Raw genomic sequence first — 16,128 nt, forward strand, 5'->3', positions numbered from 1 at the left:
CTTTGGAAAGTGAAATAACCATTTTGTGTCAGTGTTTAATGGGAAAACAGAATTGTAGAGCATGAAGGAACTTTAGAGACAATTGAGTCAGGAATGGCAACTACGTGACAAGTTATACAGTATTTTTTCCAATTTTTTGACCATGGAAGACATCATTAATGATTCACAGCACTTTCTCTCCTTAACCCGATTACATGCTGCTTATCTTCATCAGAGTGCTTCATACAGTACCTCTGATGGCCTCTACCAGTCAGAGGTAAAAGCAAGATGAAACCTTTCTGTTAGCTTTCTGTCATTTTTTAATCTAAGTTAACTTTCTCCTTATAAAGATGGTCAAACCAGATACTGAAGGGGTTGTCTCTTGACTAGGATCACACCCTAGTGAAACAATACTGCTGTTGTTTCATAACACTGAAGGTAAATGAGTAATTTCACAACAAAAATCAATATTCCAGAGACAGATTTCTAGTATTCGGTTAGAAAATGTATCAGCCATCAAGAGATTCTATTCTAGTTAGCTGTATATATTATTTGTACCTGTCAGAAGTGTGCTGCTGAAGAATTTTAAATGGTTCTGAAATGGACCAGTCATAAATGGGATGTCATAAATTAAGAATATGTATTTGAACTGAACAAGGAGAACACATGGGCACAGGGAAGGGAACAAGACACACTGAGGCCTGTCATGGGGTTGGGTGAGGGGAGGGAGAGCATTAGGTAAAAACAGCTAATGCATGCTGGGCTTAATACCTAGGTGATGAGTTGATGGGTGCAGCAAAACCACCATGGCACACATTTACCTATGTAACAAACCTGCACATCCTGCACCTGCACCCTGGAACTTAAAAACAAAAAAGAATATGTGTTTGTTGGGGATTTTATTTATTTATTTATTTATTTATTTATTTATTTATTTATTTATTTATTTATTTTTACTAAATGGGGCATACCAGGTAGATAAATATGCAGGGTTGGAATTCAGTGTCAGGTTGACTGGTCAGGCATCCTTTCTGATTGATAAGTGCCTGTGTGCTTCCAGTTGTTAAATATTTTGAATATCAATTCTAATGCCATTTAATTTTATTTTCATGTTGTGACTAGCAGGAAAAAATAGCATTTTAATGTGAGATCAGTCACTGTCACCTGTGAGACTTGTACTCTTTTTAAGGACCCATTAGTGAATATAACTCTCAGACTTCTAAGTAAAAACTCAAAATTTTCCTTTTTTTTTCATATCGCCTGGTTTTACTTTTTAGTAATTACCAATCTGTTTTATTCCTACTAGTACCATGGTCATAAACCTTCCCTTTGCTTTTATTTTCCCCACATGGCAACATGCAAATTATCTAGTTAATATACTCATGTAGGGTTTTCAGTTCAACAGATATTTATTGAACATTTGTTTTGATCTAGTTATTGTGCTAGGAATTAAGAAGATACAATCCCAGTGTTATCTAGCAAAAAAATTACTTTTATCTTCAAAGAATTGTCTCATACTTTTATCACTTTAATTAAGCACACGTGTGCTTCCAGTTTTCATTGGTCTTCCTATATTTAAAGGGCTAACACACTAACACAATGATTTTATTTTTAATCAGGTAAAAAAATTTCATTCGCTCATCAGTTCGCATGGTAAATCTTTTTTGATTAAAGACGTTGCCTTTACCCTTGAAGAAAAGAACAGGACACTTCTCTCAGGGAAGGCTGTCCTTTTCTATTAAGTGTGCATGTAAAGCAGAGAGGGAGAAAAGAGACACTTGCCCATCCAGCCAGATCAGTCTGATAAACCCCAGAATCAATGAGGAAGACCAATGTCATCATGAGATTGGCCTTGCAACCTTTAACAGAAATGCAGCCTTCCTGAAGCTTTTTTTTCCATTCCCTTAGAATTCCCTTCTCTTATATTGACCGTTAATATACAGTAAAAGCCTAAGACATTAAAAAAGAGCTTGAGGAATTATTTCTTAGAATATTTTTTCTTACCTTCCAGTAAGATAATGAGAACTTACGACAATGTAGATTTAACATGTCTCTTCTCTAAGGTAAGTTATCTCAGGATAGACAAGGTGAACAGCTTCTGAAAGAGAGGCAAGGAGGGAGGGAGGGAGGTGGACAGGCTTTGTTGTTTATTTTTTCTATTTCTTCAAAATTTCAGAGAGTAAAGAAAGACCTTAAAAAGTGAAAATTAATTGTAATCCCACAGTGCATGCTGTCAACTTTTTGGTGTGTATCCTTCCAGATACTGTCCCATGTACATATACAGCTAGAGGTCCATATTTTTAAATGCGTTTTATACTAGGCTTTTCTCACATATCATTCATTATACATCATCTATATAATTTTATTTAGTGGCTATTCTTAGTTAACTAGTTCCCCAAAATACAGTGACTTATTTTCTTATACCTGTGTCTGTGCATGTTGGTGTGTGCGTATGTGTTCATTTGATCCAGTTTTTTATTGGTATACATTTTTTGAAGGATGTTTGCTGTACCACAGAGTAGGCATGTTTTAAATTTTGAAAACCATGGCAACTGTCAGTTTACATAACCACCAACGCTAGTCATTACATCTATTTATCTGTCTATATTTTATTATGCATATTTTTAACTTTTGCCAATCTCTTAGGTTAAAAGGTTGTTATTTTGATTTATTACTAGTAGCACTGACTATCTTCTCATACATTTATTGGCCATTTGTATTTCTCTTTGTGTGTGAATAGCCTCCACTTTTCTATTGGGGCTATTCTCCTTTCTTTTTGATTTAAAAAGGCTATTTTCAATTAAGGATATGAATTTTTTGTCACATGTTATATACTTTTCCAATTTATTATTAACTTTGGTCAGAGTCATTTTTACCATATTTCATTCAGAAGTTTTAAAGTCGTCAAATGTATTTTTTCCTTTATATTTCTGGCTTTCAAGACATACCTGTAAAGTCCTTATTTAATCTAAGTATTAGTTTTTATTTATTTGGTATATTTTTATTTTTTGGAGACAGGTTCTCACTATGTTTTTTTCTTTAAATGTCTGGCTTTCATGCCATATTTATCTGATCTAAGTATTAGTTTTTATTTATCTTTTATATTTTTATTTTTTCAAGACAAGATCTCACTCTGTCTCACAGGCTGGAGTGCAATGACGCAGTCACAGCTCACTGCAGCCTCTGCCTCCTGGGCTCAAGTGATCCTCCCATCTCAGCCTCCCTAGTAGCTGGGACTACAGGCACACACCACCATGCCCAGCTAATTTTTTTTATTTTTTTGTAGAGACAAGATCTCCCTATGTTTCCTAGATTGGTCTCGAACTCCTAGGATCAAGCTATCCTCTTGCCTCAGCCTCCCAAAGTGCTGAGATGACAGGAATGAGCCACCACTGTGCCCAGCCGAGGATTTTTAAAAATGTTCTTCAACTTACTCTGGTACTTAATGGTTTTTCAGTAACTATTTTTAAGTTAACATTTTCTTGGCCACTCTGATAGATGTCAGAGGTCCAAATTAGCTCTTCATTCTAGACGCTCATAGTCAAGTGATGAGGACATGCATAAAAACACTCTTAACACCATACATGCTTTCATCCCAGCTTGATGAGCAAAAAGAGAAGAAAGGCGATACCTACGTTTTGCTGAAGATTTGGGGGAAAGACTTGATCTGGCACCTGATGCATGAACTGGAGCTTTGTTCACCTCACGCCAATGGCTAGTGAGAAAATCACCTTGAGATGAGGCCATCTGAGGAACAGCAGGGAGAAATGCGAAATGTCTGCCGTGGTGCATGTGCAGTGCTTACTGTGCCGGGCGCTGTTCTAGAAACTGTATGAATTACCTCATTTAATTTCCACAACAACCTTAGGAGGTTTCTTCTTTTAACAAATGTAATCTGTGGCTTAGAGAGATGGCTCGCCTGAAGGCACACATGCAAGGACTCTTACACTATACTGTCTCCCGTGAGGTTTTTTAAGAAGTAAAAATAGAGAAGAAATTGAAGAGATTTAAGCATAGGAGTGAAAAGGAGTCACATTTATGCTTTTGAAAGATTGCTTCAGTGGCCTTCCAGAACATGCAATACAATGAAAGGAGGTCCAGAGTTGTGCTTTCCAAGCATTCCTGTGCCTAGGAATCGCCCGGGGACCTTGCTAAGATGCACGTCCTGATTTAGCAGATCCGAAGTGAGAACTGAGATTGGTTTTTCCAGTAGGCTCTCAGGTGATGCTGCCGTGCTTCTCAGACCACAGTGTGAGTAGCGCAGGTCTAGGAAATGCTGTCACATGTCCCATTTCATGATGGAAATGTTCTGTTTCCACACTGTCCAATTTAGTAGCCACTAGACACATGTGGCTGTTGAGCACTTGAAATGTAGCTAGTAAGTTGTAGAAACCAAAGTTTAAATTGTGCTGTTTTTCATTAAACTCAAACAGCGACATGGGGCTGGGAACTATCATTTGGATAGTACAAGTCTAGACAACCTGTTAGAAAAGTAGCCATAACTGGGAGATCATGAGGCCCTATTAGGATAGAGGAGCAAGCAGAATTGAGAAACCTTAGCTGATTCATGATAGAATAAATGTGATATGATTTCACCTATCCCAGTTTTTAAAAATCAAATGTACATATGGTAAACTTTCTTTCATTGGAGTCATGTTACCATTTTCTTTGGATTACTGAGCCTGCAGCTAAAATCCTGCTCTAATCCATTAACCTTTTGAGTTGCTGTGCCTTTACGCAACAAAAATTCTACTGATTTCTAACCACAAATGTTAGGTTCAATGATTACAGTTAGTGATACAGACCTACCCAAAGAAATACCTGTTGCACATCTCTGGGCCCTGATGTACTCATTCTTCTTTTTTGACTCTGAAATTAAAAAAAAAAAAAAAAAGATGAGCAGTAACCACCAGTTGTTCACCAAAGAATGGCAAAAAGGAGAAGAGTCCACGTTCTGCGTCTGTTCACCGTTACACGATGGGTAGGAGTCTTGATACTGTTCTTTGCTCACAGAAAGCTCTTTTTTCTGGGTAGAAGATAACCTGAAATGTCAATGTTATACACATAGAAAAATGGCCAGAAATCCCTCATGAAGGATAAACATTATTGACGCATTGCTACATGCAAATCATAATAAATGCTTGGGATGACGCCAATTAAACTGCAAATAAGCCCTCAAATCAGACTTCCAATAACACCGTTATAGACCTTTAATTTCACGAGCATCTCTGTGCACTGCTAGGCAGAGTCAGAGAATTTCTCCATGTACAGTAGCACCAAAGGTATTTGTACATGAACTTTTTAAGGAACACTAGAGAAAAAAATATTATCAGACTATATTGTGGGGGTATATTTTCTCAATTATCTTGCCCTTTTGGCCAGGTTTTTCCTAACCAGTAATTCATTTGACAACAGAGTGTTTCAAATCACAGCTTTATTGAGACCCAGTGCACATACCGTGTGATTTATCCATTTAAATATACGGTCCAATGGTGTTTAGTGTTACATGTCCACAGAATTTTGCAGCTACTATCACGGAACATTTCTCTCACCTCCAAAAAGAATCCCTGCATCCTTTAACAGTCACTCGCTGTTACCTCCCAACACCCAGTCAATACCCAATAGTTTTTTTATCCCCACAAAAATGTTTCCATAAAAATCTGAAATTTTTAAGGGACTGTTTTGCTAACTCATTGCCCGATGAAAACAAATAACTCAGCTTTGTTTTTCTTATGAGCTCCTGACAAGTGTAGCAAACCGGAGAACTACTCAAATTTTTACTATTCCTTTCATTTAAAAAATACATATGTAGTTATTTATTTCCTTTGAACAGCTGCTACCAACTGATTTCTAAAATACATGTTGTCATATGCCTGCTAAAAAGGCTGTTTAACAACATAAGCATTCCCTAGATCTGGCAAAACATAACCTGTCGAATCCAGGTTCATTGCAGTTATGATTCCTTAGCAGTTATCTGTCCTACTTCTGGGCCTATTTGCATTTTATGAACATTTTTACCTCTCTGTGTACCTTGAAATTGATTATGGTAGTAGCTATATATATGCAACTCAGGGTCAGAAGGGAAAATACGCCAGCCCTTTATGCTTCATGAAAAATCAGCCATTTAACTATATATGGCAAAATAAAATGTGTTTGACATTCTTTTTTCTTTTTGGACATGTCTTTGTAATAAAAGTGCTGTTTTATAATGTTCTAGAACACAGCCAAGCAATGAATTACATACCATTTTCCACTACAGCTTCTTCCCTTCACTCTGAGTTGCATTATAGTCAGAAAATGCGTTTTTGTCTGAGATGGTATGGAAGCATTTTAATACTAACATGATTTCATCACATTGTAGGAAAAAATGTGTTGCCTATATTTTAGAGGATGGAAAATTGTAAGACTAAAAATTTAGAATCAGTTTTTCAATATTTTATTTTATTCTTGAATCCTTAAGGACATATTTAAGCCTGATTCAATGGTGATTAAAGACTCAGAATAAAAGAATTTACCAGTATAGAAAGTAAGCTCCTCCTCTCCCCACAAACATAATGTATTTTACTCTTAGTTTGATATGAGGTCAGCTAAAGTAAATAACATATGCAAATAATACACTTGGCCGGGCACAGTGGCTCACACCTGTAATCCCAGCACTTTGGGAGGAGGCCAGGAGTTCAAGACCAGCCTGGCTGGCACGGTGAAACCCCATCTCTACTAAAAACACAAAAAGTTAGCCAGGCATGGTGGCACGCACCTGTAGTCCCAGCTACTCGGGAGGCTGAGGCAGGAGAATCACTTGAACCCAGGAGGCAGAGGTTGCAGCAAGCAGAGATCGTGCCACCGTACTCCAGCCTGGGCAACAGAGTGAGACTCTGTCTCAAAAAAAAAAAAGAAAGAAAGAAAAGAAAAGAAAAGAATACACTTAAACAGATTGTGTTTACCATTTAAATATAGGGATCTCTCTGACTTGAAAAATATTCAAAGACAGAACAATAAGAAATACCTTTAAAGTCAGCTTACCTCCAGTTTATGCTAGATATAAATATCTTATTCATGAAATATAGTGAAGTTTTCTCTGTTTTAAACTATCATTTTTGCAAAACGTAGCAACATCTCCTAATGACAAGTGGAAAGCTTAATGCAATATTTACCACTTTACTGCTACGTTGCATAAATATTTAATTGGTGTTGCATATGTCATTTGCTTTTACATTAGTGGTACTAACAGCGGCATATTCAGAGAGAAATGTCTGCATAGAGAGGAGTGAAAGAAAAGTAAATGGCATAAATAAGGTTAAAAAAACTTGACGAATTACTAGGAATTTTAGAAGTGAATTCAGCATAAAACCTTAAAGTTTCATGGAAACTATATCAAACAAAGGTTTCATCCTAGAATATACAAATAAAGATACAAATATCAAACAAAGGTTTCATCCTAGAATATACAAATAAAATTTAAATTTGTATAGAGTTTGTTGTTCCCACATCATCTTAGAATGTCTGCAGACTGCTCACATTGTCCGTTTTCCTTAAAAATAAGATTCCAAAGCCAGACGTGGTGGCATGCATCTGTAGTCACAGCTTTCTGGGAGGCTGAGGCAGAAGGATCACCACTTGAGCCTCGGAGTTTGAGGCTGTAATGCCTGATGATCATGCCTGTGAATAGCCACTGCACTCCAGCCTGAACGACATAGCAAGAGCATCTCTAAAAAATAAAAAATAGATTTAAAAAAATTCCAGTTTCTTCTTTAGTGACTTTGGTAATATAACACCTGTCAGAAAAGGAACTGACCATTCATTCATCCGTCATTCATTCAACATTTCTTTATCAGGTGACTACCGTGGGTCAGACACTGTGACAGAGACAGCAGTGAAAATACAGTCCTTGCCTCTTAGAGATTATATTCTTCTGTAGAATGCAAACACTGAGTAATTAATTACAGTTATAGTAACTATTTGAAAAGGAGAAATGTAGGAAACTAAGAGAGTGCATAAAAGACAGAACTTTACTGAATCTGAGCGTTCAAGATTTTCCTGCTAAGGCCTAAATAATAACTGAGATTATGTGTTTTGACAAATGCTGACGTAGGGACAGATTCTAAGTGTTACCACATAAACCTAAATGTGACCCAAAAATATCAACTGTCAGGGTATTAAAACTAATATATTGTGATATAAGGAAGAGAAAATTTATCCATGTGTTAGGGAAAAATGTTTTTTTTTTTTTTTAGTTTTCATTATTGACTTAGTTTACCTAGAGCCCAGTGTTGCAGTTAACATCTAGAAGTAGAAATGTCACTTTGGAAATTTGGGGTAACTAGATCTAAAATTGCGCAAGAATCCCATAGTCTCTTTCTGTTTGTTCCTTTCTCTTAATTTCAGATAACGTACATGCATGCTTTAAGAATTTTATTTATAAAGAATTTCCAAAAAATGTTTTTAAAAACTGGTAAAGGAAAAGATATCTCTGACTTCTTTCCATTCATGAGTACTCAATCTGTTTTGAAGAAATTAAAAACATAACAGATGTGTGTGTGTGTATCCTACATCGCAAAAGCTGTTTGGAGATAAGCGTCATGTTGCCCTGTGTTTGATAACTAAGGAGGTCAGCACGTCTCATTTTCATGATTGAGTTGGGCCTAAAGGTGCAAAGAATCTTACTCTGAGGCCCCACCATTGTGCATCTTCCCATTGTACATTTTATACAGTGACTCGAAGAACAAGTATGTTTTTTTAGCTAGATCCACCTCTGTATAATAAGATATTTTCTGAGAAAAGATTTCATGTTATTAATGATAAGAACTTCCAGTCCTTCTGTTGCCTGTTACATTTTATTGTAGTGACTTATCCGGGAGGGAATTAATGCTCCTCTTCTGGTGGCTGTCCATCAGCCAGCCTGGCATGACATTGGCTGGCTCTGTCCTGGACTTGTCTTATCACCCTAATACTTTAGCCACTGGCTGATCCTTTCTGTTTTCTCCTCCACTGGGGAACCCATTCTCTTTATCACTTTCAATAAGCCTCCACCTGCCCCTGAAGGAGAGGAAGCCTGTCACATATTATCCTGCATTTCCCAGAAAGACAGAAGGATATCCAAAGCTACCTAGAAGATTACTGCATATAATTTGTAGAATATGGGGCTCTTGGTTTTGAGAGAAAATTATACAGGTGGTTTTGCAGATTTCAGATTTTTGCTTATTTTTTCATGTATCTCCTTTTAATTATTTCTAATATCAAAGTCAATTTCATTAAACTTAGCTGTTTTTGAATACCTTTTCTAAATACTGAATTCACAAAGATGAGTAAGAAGTAATCTTTATCACAGTGATCTCACACTCTTATATGACAAGATATAATTTCAAATTTGTATACCATAGTACAATTTATTTTTAAAATACTGTTAATAAGTATAGACTCTCAAAGCAGCCAGATTTGTGTTTGTATCTCACCTTTGTCACTTAATAACTATGTAATCTTGAACAGGGTAGTTAACCTTCGTAAACCTGAATTTCTTCCTCAATATAAAAAAGTTTCAAAATAGTACAGCTATGGGGAAAATTGAATAATGTGCCTGGCAAAATGTAAGTGCTCAGTTAATTTTAGCTCTTCTTCTTTGTAACAACCTAGTAAATTAAGTACTATTATCCACACTTTTTTAAAAGAAAAATCTTAGGCCCAGAAAATCAGTGACTTGTCCAGTCAGCAAGTCCTTTAAAAGGTACCATGATCTAGGTCTCCTTATTTTAAGTCCAGAACTTTTCCCACTATATCATAGAGCATTGTTTCTCCTAAGGTTTAAGAATTTATAGATAGAACATGAACTGAAGAATAAATAACAATGAAAGACAAAATGAGAAATGAATTCCATTTTGAATTCTTATTTTCTTATGTCAGATTATGTCACGAGGAAGGTCTCAGCAGATGTTAGCCATCTCTGACGCTTGCCTTTAACATCTCTTTTACAAATAAAGAGTAATTTGGACCGGGTGTGGTGGCTCACACCTGTAATCCCAGCATTTTGGGAGCCTGAGGCGGGCGGATCACGGGTTCAGGAGATTGAGACCATCCTGACCAACATGGTGAAACCCTGTCTCTGCTAAAATACAAAAAATTAGCCGGGCGTGGTGGCGCGCACCTGTAGTCCCAGCTACTCGGGAGGCTGAGGCAGGAGAATTGCTTGAACCCAGGAGGCGGAGGTTGCGGTGAGCTGAGATCGTGCCACTGCACTCTAGCCTGGCAATAGAGCAAGACTCTGTCTCAAAAATACATAAATAAGAGTAATTTTGCTGATTTCTATTCATATCAAGATACACTGATTTTTCCCTTAAGGTAATACAGAATTTCCTTTAGAAATAAATGTATTAAAATTTTAAGTCAATCACTTAAAAAAGAAGTATATAAATGTAAAATACTGACTTACAAAATAATACTATAGAAGGTTCACTGTTATAAAGGTGATCAGCACATTTTTACCAATACAGGGATCACTGCTGAGGGAACTGAAAATGCTGTGGGGCTTTTCCACTGGGTTTCCCAATTTTATTCCAGATCCTTAATCTTTTTGTTAACTACATTTCTAGTTTTAACAAGCTAATTGCATGATATGGTTAGTAAGCCTATATGAGTTACATAGAATTTGTTTATAAAACCTAACTATATTGTTTCAGTCATTTCAAATAATCATAAATTTTACATTTTCCATTTTTAGAGTAATGATATTTTTAGATGCCTTTTTTTACTTCTTCAAATACATTCTTCATGATCTTGGAAAAGAGTCACATAAAGAGAAGCATTGCATGTTTAAAATAAGAAAGTGGGCCATTTATTTTTAGGAAAGGAGACTGAGACCACCAAATACAGAAGCAGGCTGGCAGTGTGAGCAAGTCTCCCAGGGATCAGAGACTGCAGCTTCCTCTGTGTTTTGCTTTGAAATATATTTCCACAAATGCTCCATAAATATTCATTAATAATGGTTAAGTTAGGAGTAACTAAGGAAAACCGCTCTCCGAGTGATCCCAGATGAAGAGGGAGCAAATGGAACGCAGGCTTCATAAGAACATTTTTCTCCTCTGCCTGAGGAGTAAGATGAGACACTCATGGGAGACTGATGTCCTCTGTCCAAATAACCCTTACCTACAAGGTGCTGCAGGCACCCAGAGGCCGTAGTGGGTTCCACAGCCCTCTGCTTCTCACAGCCAGCCGAACTTGATAAGGGAGATACCCACTTCATCTTAGTTGACTGAAGGATAAACAACAAATCACATGAGCTGGTCGTGCCTACATTACTGAAGGATCATTGATTCTGTTTCAGGTTTCCTCTTGACATACACGTGCACCTGTGCAAACACACACACGTATACACACACACTCACGAATCAGTGTCTGTCTCAAATGTAACACCTTGGAGAACTGGACTATTACATAGGAGCTGTTTTTCTGGATTTTGCCATGTTTTAATATACTGACATTCTTCTAAGGATCTCCATATTTCAATAGTTGGATCTTTCAGTAATGGTGATTACAATGCCTTAAAATTTCAAAGAATTGTAATTTTCAGTTTGTATATTTTACCATTTTTTAAAAAGCCGAAACAAGTGAAGAAATAATTTTATGCTTAAGTCAGTAGCATACATAAACATTTGTTACATAAAAGTAGTATGCAGTTTTTTGTTTTTGTTTTTGTTTTTTTTTGAGACAGAGTCTTGCTCTGTCACCCAGGCTGGAGTGCAGTGGCACCATCTCAGCTCACTGCAACCTCCACCTCATAGGTTCAAGTGAATCTCCTGCCTCAGCCTCCCGAGTAGCTGGGATTACAAGTGTGCTCCACACGCCTGGCTAATTTTTGTGATTGTAGCAGAGGTGGCGTTTTGCCATGTTGGCCAAGCTGGTCTCAAACTCCTGACCTCAAGTGATCCACCTGCTTCGGCCTCCCAAAGTGCTGGGATTACAGGCGCAAGCCACCGCGCCTGGCCTATGTATGCAATTCTTAAAGCTGTTATGGGAGAAAGGAACCCAAATGAAAATTGAGTGAGTACTGCAAGCCTTTGAATAATGAGATAGATCTATTGGATTTCAATGGCAAAGCTGCAGGTAACTCACTAATGAATCATCTATTACATACATTTCACAATAACAGCAAATTCAATATTTTGGGAAGCAGGGAATAACCCACAAATCATGTAAATGATTTCATTCTGTATTTTGAATGTTATTGAAATAAGTCCTCTTACCATACTCTTCAATATTGACAAGTATTATCTCAAAAATTCTCTAGCTTATAGGTAATGGCTGACCCCTTTGGGCAGCTGATCGTGACAGTTAACACTTTGTTCTTTCCATTACATTGGAGGATGAATCCTTCTTTTATTCAGAGAACAGACCCTTTAAACAAGAGAAAACTAATGAAACATCAGGAAAACAGTCTGTTTTAGAAATTCTAACTTAATTCTCTCTGTGACAGAAGCAACAGCTTGATTTTCGTTTTGTCAGCTTCAGCATTGGCTGTCAAAGGCAGCTCTGGAATTAGCATTTCCTGAGCCGCATCCATAGGTGTCTTACTCTGCATCCACGTAGTTCAGAAAGAAAAAATGCAAGGAAACTTTCAAGTAGAATTGTTTAATGTTATCATTTATAAAAGAATATGAGTCAAATATCCTGGCAGAAACAAACCTTCAAAGCTAAATCACTGTGTGTTCCCATCAAGGCATTTTGATAACCAATATGATTCTTTTTTCCCATTAATTGCATTATGCCAAGAAAGGATGGAAAGGAAAAACAGCATAGAAATATAAAATATTGGCAGCCATTCTGTATCTCCCTCCAAACCTGTTCGTTCATAAAGCCTATACTTTTAGAATGTTATCATGTAATACAAAGAGGAACTTCCTATATCAAATGTTAGTTCTTTTGAATATAAATATCCTACAGTTGACAGAATAATTTTATTTTCCTTAATGACAACTAGAGTGCATATTAATATGAAAGCTTTCAAAAGAAATATTGATTTAAAATAACAATATTTGGGTCAGCATGATATAGAGTGTTGAAATAATATTAGCCTTAAAAGTTAATAACAAAAATAATGAATTAGAATGCCAAAATATTGCCCAACACATTCTGTCAACATGTATATGAACACAGCAGGAAATCCAAAACAAAAGCTAATTTATGGAGAACTGTGTGTTCCTAATGACAGTTTAGACCAGTAGGGGTCCAAGTTACAAACTGCAGTCTTCACATGCGATACTTTCATTTTACATTGAAAGCTTGGTTGCACTCTGGATACATGTAGCCAAATGATTGCCCTATATTTAAGAGTATTTTTCTTATTTTTTTCTGTGAAATCTGATTATTAGCACATGAAATACACATGTGCATCATGTATATTTATGTATTCATGAAATTGATACATAAAATGAAACAATTCTGCATTCAAAGCCCAAGATATCCAAGGAATCGTATGTATAACATGATAGTTTGACTCTATGCAATGTAGTTTTAAAAATTAAAATCAAGAACAACATTGGTATTCTAATGTGTTGACATCTTATTGATGCCAGATATTTTTCCCTGTGCTCAATAATTTAGTCTAAATATTTGTATTTTAAAATATATTAACATCATAGAATATAAATCTGGAAGAGACCTTAGAGGTCATCTAGTGCAAACCCTTCAGATTTTCTTTGTAAATGAGAGAGCCAAGCCTCAGAAAGATCCAGTAACTTGCCAAAGTTCCACCATTATTTAAAGCCAGAATTCAGACAGGGACTCCAGTCTCTTTTAGTACAAACAAAAGGCCCCACAAGATGCAATAGACAATCTGTGTTGAAAACAATGCACTTACCTAGGTAATGTCAGACTCTGATTTTATTTTCTGCAACTTAATATGTTCCTAATGAATCTTTCTCAGAAAGATTCCTTTTGGAAGTGTACCGCAGTGAATGTGAAGTGAATTGCAAGAAAGGGAAACTCTACATCCTTGCTTGCTTAGATGAACTTTTGAGGTTTGGGAGACTAAACAAAATGGAATGGCAGACGTTTTCAGCATGGTGTTTTTAAAGTCAGTTTTTCTTATCAGAGTCTCTTTCCCATATTACCTCATCCTCTTTGTCTTTGTGAGAATGTTCACTTGATCTTGTAATATTAAACAGCATTTAGCCAACCCTGGCAGGCCCTTCAAGCACACTACTCTGTGTTGCCAAAACCTTAGAGCACACTCCTCAGGGTTCTGGTGGCACACACCACCTTCAGGTGACTGATGGCTGGGTGCTCGCATCTGTGTTCCCTTCACAACATCCCCTGTAATTTGCTCCAAGGTTCTGGCAATTGCCGGACTGTGTCACCAGCTGTCATCACCCTTCCTTCCCATCCATTTTTGGCAGGATCTGGGGACTCAAGCATGCCAGTAGAAATAATAGTAGCTGTGGTAACAACTTCAGTGGCATGGTCCCCAGAGACGAGATCAAAATTTGGCACCTTTTTTTCTCAACATGGAGCTAAAAATGGCACTGAATTTGTTGCTTGGTGGTATATAATTTTCTTTAATTACACATTTTTGGTTTCAAGTGTTCCACATGCTGGCTTTTAAGTGTCATACCAACATATATGGGTTAAAAACAATGGCATGCCCCCTTTTTATTTTATGGGGAGGAGGTGAAATAACTATAATGTCATGGATTCCGTTCGTCTCCAGCCTTGGAAAATAAAAGGAATGCACGCTGTGATTTCTCTCACTTTAATGGTCTTTGTGTGTGAAAAAAATTCCTTCATAAAATTTTACTGATAAATCTTTATTAACATATTGTCTCAAAATTATTTCAATTAATAAGGTTTTTTCTTAATTATTGGAAAAATCTACAGAAACATACTAAGAGTTTATAGAACTAATTTTTTAATTACATAAGAAAGATTTAATTTTTAACATCTGAAAATGGTTACAGTTCATGAATACCACAAGACAACCTAAAAAGATGCAGTCTAGAGTAGCCTATTTGGCTGTTAGTAACAGAGGTTTTGACCATGATCAATGACTTCATATCCATGTTAGTCACTCCTGAGTTGATATTACTCTAATTTTTTTTTCTCATTGACTTGGGTGATAGTATAAAAAGTATACTCATTAATTTTATAGATGACAAATGTCAGATGTTACAACTTATTTTAAAGGGATCCCTGTGCTACTTCAAACTTTACTAAAGACAAAACAAATGGTTTTTATCTTCATAATTGTTTTGTTTTCTGGGTTTCTTTTTTCTGTTCATGATATCAGTGACTTCACTGCCCAGGATAAAGTGATATCATGAACAGAAAAGAGAAACCCAGAAAGCAAAACAATTATGAAGGTAAAGACCATTTATTTTGTCTTTAGTAAAGTTTGAAGTACCACAGGATTTCTAGGTAGGTCTAGTAGAAAAATGTAAAGTTTGAAGTATAGCCCAGTCAGGAAAGAATTCAGTGTTAAGAGATACATATTTCAAAGTCATCCATCCACATGGAATTGGAAGTTGATATTATAAAAGTGGTTAACATGAAAGGAAGGTCAAGGAAGGACTTTGGTGAATGTCTATATTTTGGGGAATACATGGAGGGAGGCATTGTATAAGTCAGGAGTAGGCAGGTTATGAAGTGGTAAAAACAACCCTAAAAACCTAAATGGCTGTATCAGTTTGTAATTGCAACTGGGCCCAACTTAGCTGGGTGCCTCTGCCTCACAGTCTGTAAGGTTAAGGTTACAGTCAAACTACAGACTGGGGCTGCTGTTTCATCTGAAGGCTCAGCTGGTGCTGCAGGATGTGCTTCCAAGCTCACACACGAGGTTTTTGGCAGTCTTCAGTCTCTTACCACATGGGCCTCTTTATGAGGCTGCCTCATGATATGACAGCTGGTTTTCCCTATGGAAAGCAGTCCAAAAGAGAGAGAGAACAACCAAAAAAGAAGCTGAAGTCTTTCGTAACCTAAGTTCAAAAGAGACATTCCATTATTTCTGCCATATGCTTTCCATTGTAAGCAAGTCACTAAATCAAGCCTAAACTCAAGGGGAGTAGATGATACAAGGGTGTGAATACCAGAAGACAGGGCTTATCTGGGGCCATCTCGGAGGCTACCTACTACAGTGGCTTAACATGACGGTTTATTTTTGCTTAAGCT

The 16,128-nt window shown here is 36.7% G+C and overlaps 1 protein-coding gene across 16 annotated transcripts in view; it reads left to right on the forward strand.

The window, feature by feature from the left end:
• TENM3 (teneurin transmembrane protein 3) overlaps nt 1–16,128 on the forward strand; it is a 2,735,422-nt gene that overhangs the window by 2,560,253 nt on the left and 159,041 nt on the right. The gene's annotated exons all lie outside the window — the stretch shown is intronic.

Source organism: Pan paniscus, chromosome 3, assembly GCF_029289425.2.
Source record: "Pan paniscus chromosome 3, NHGRI_mPanPan1-v2.0_pri, whole genome shotgun sequence".
Classification (NCBI taxonomy): domain Eukaryota; kingdom Metazoa; phylum Chordata; class Mammalia; order Primates; family Hominidae; genus Pan; species Pan paniscus.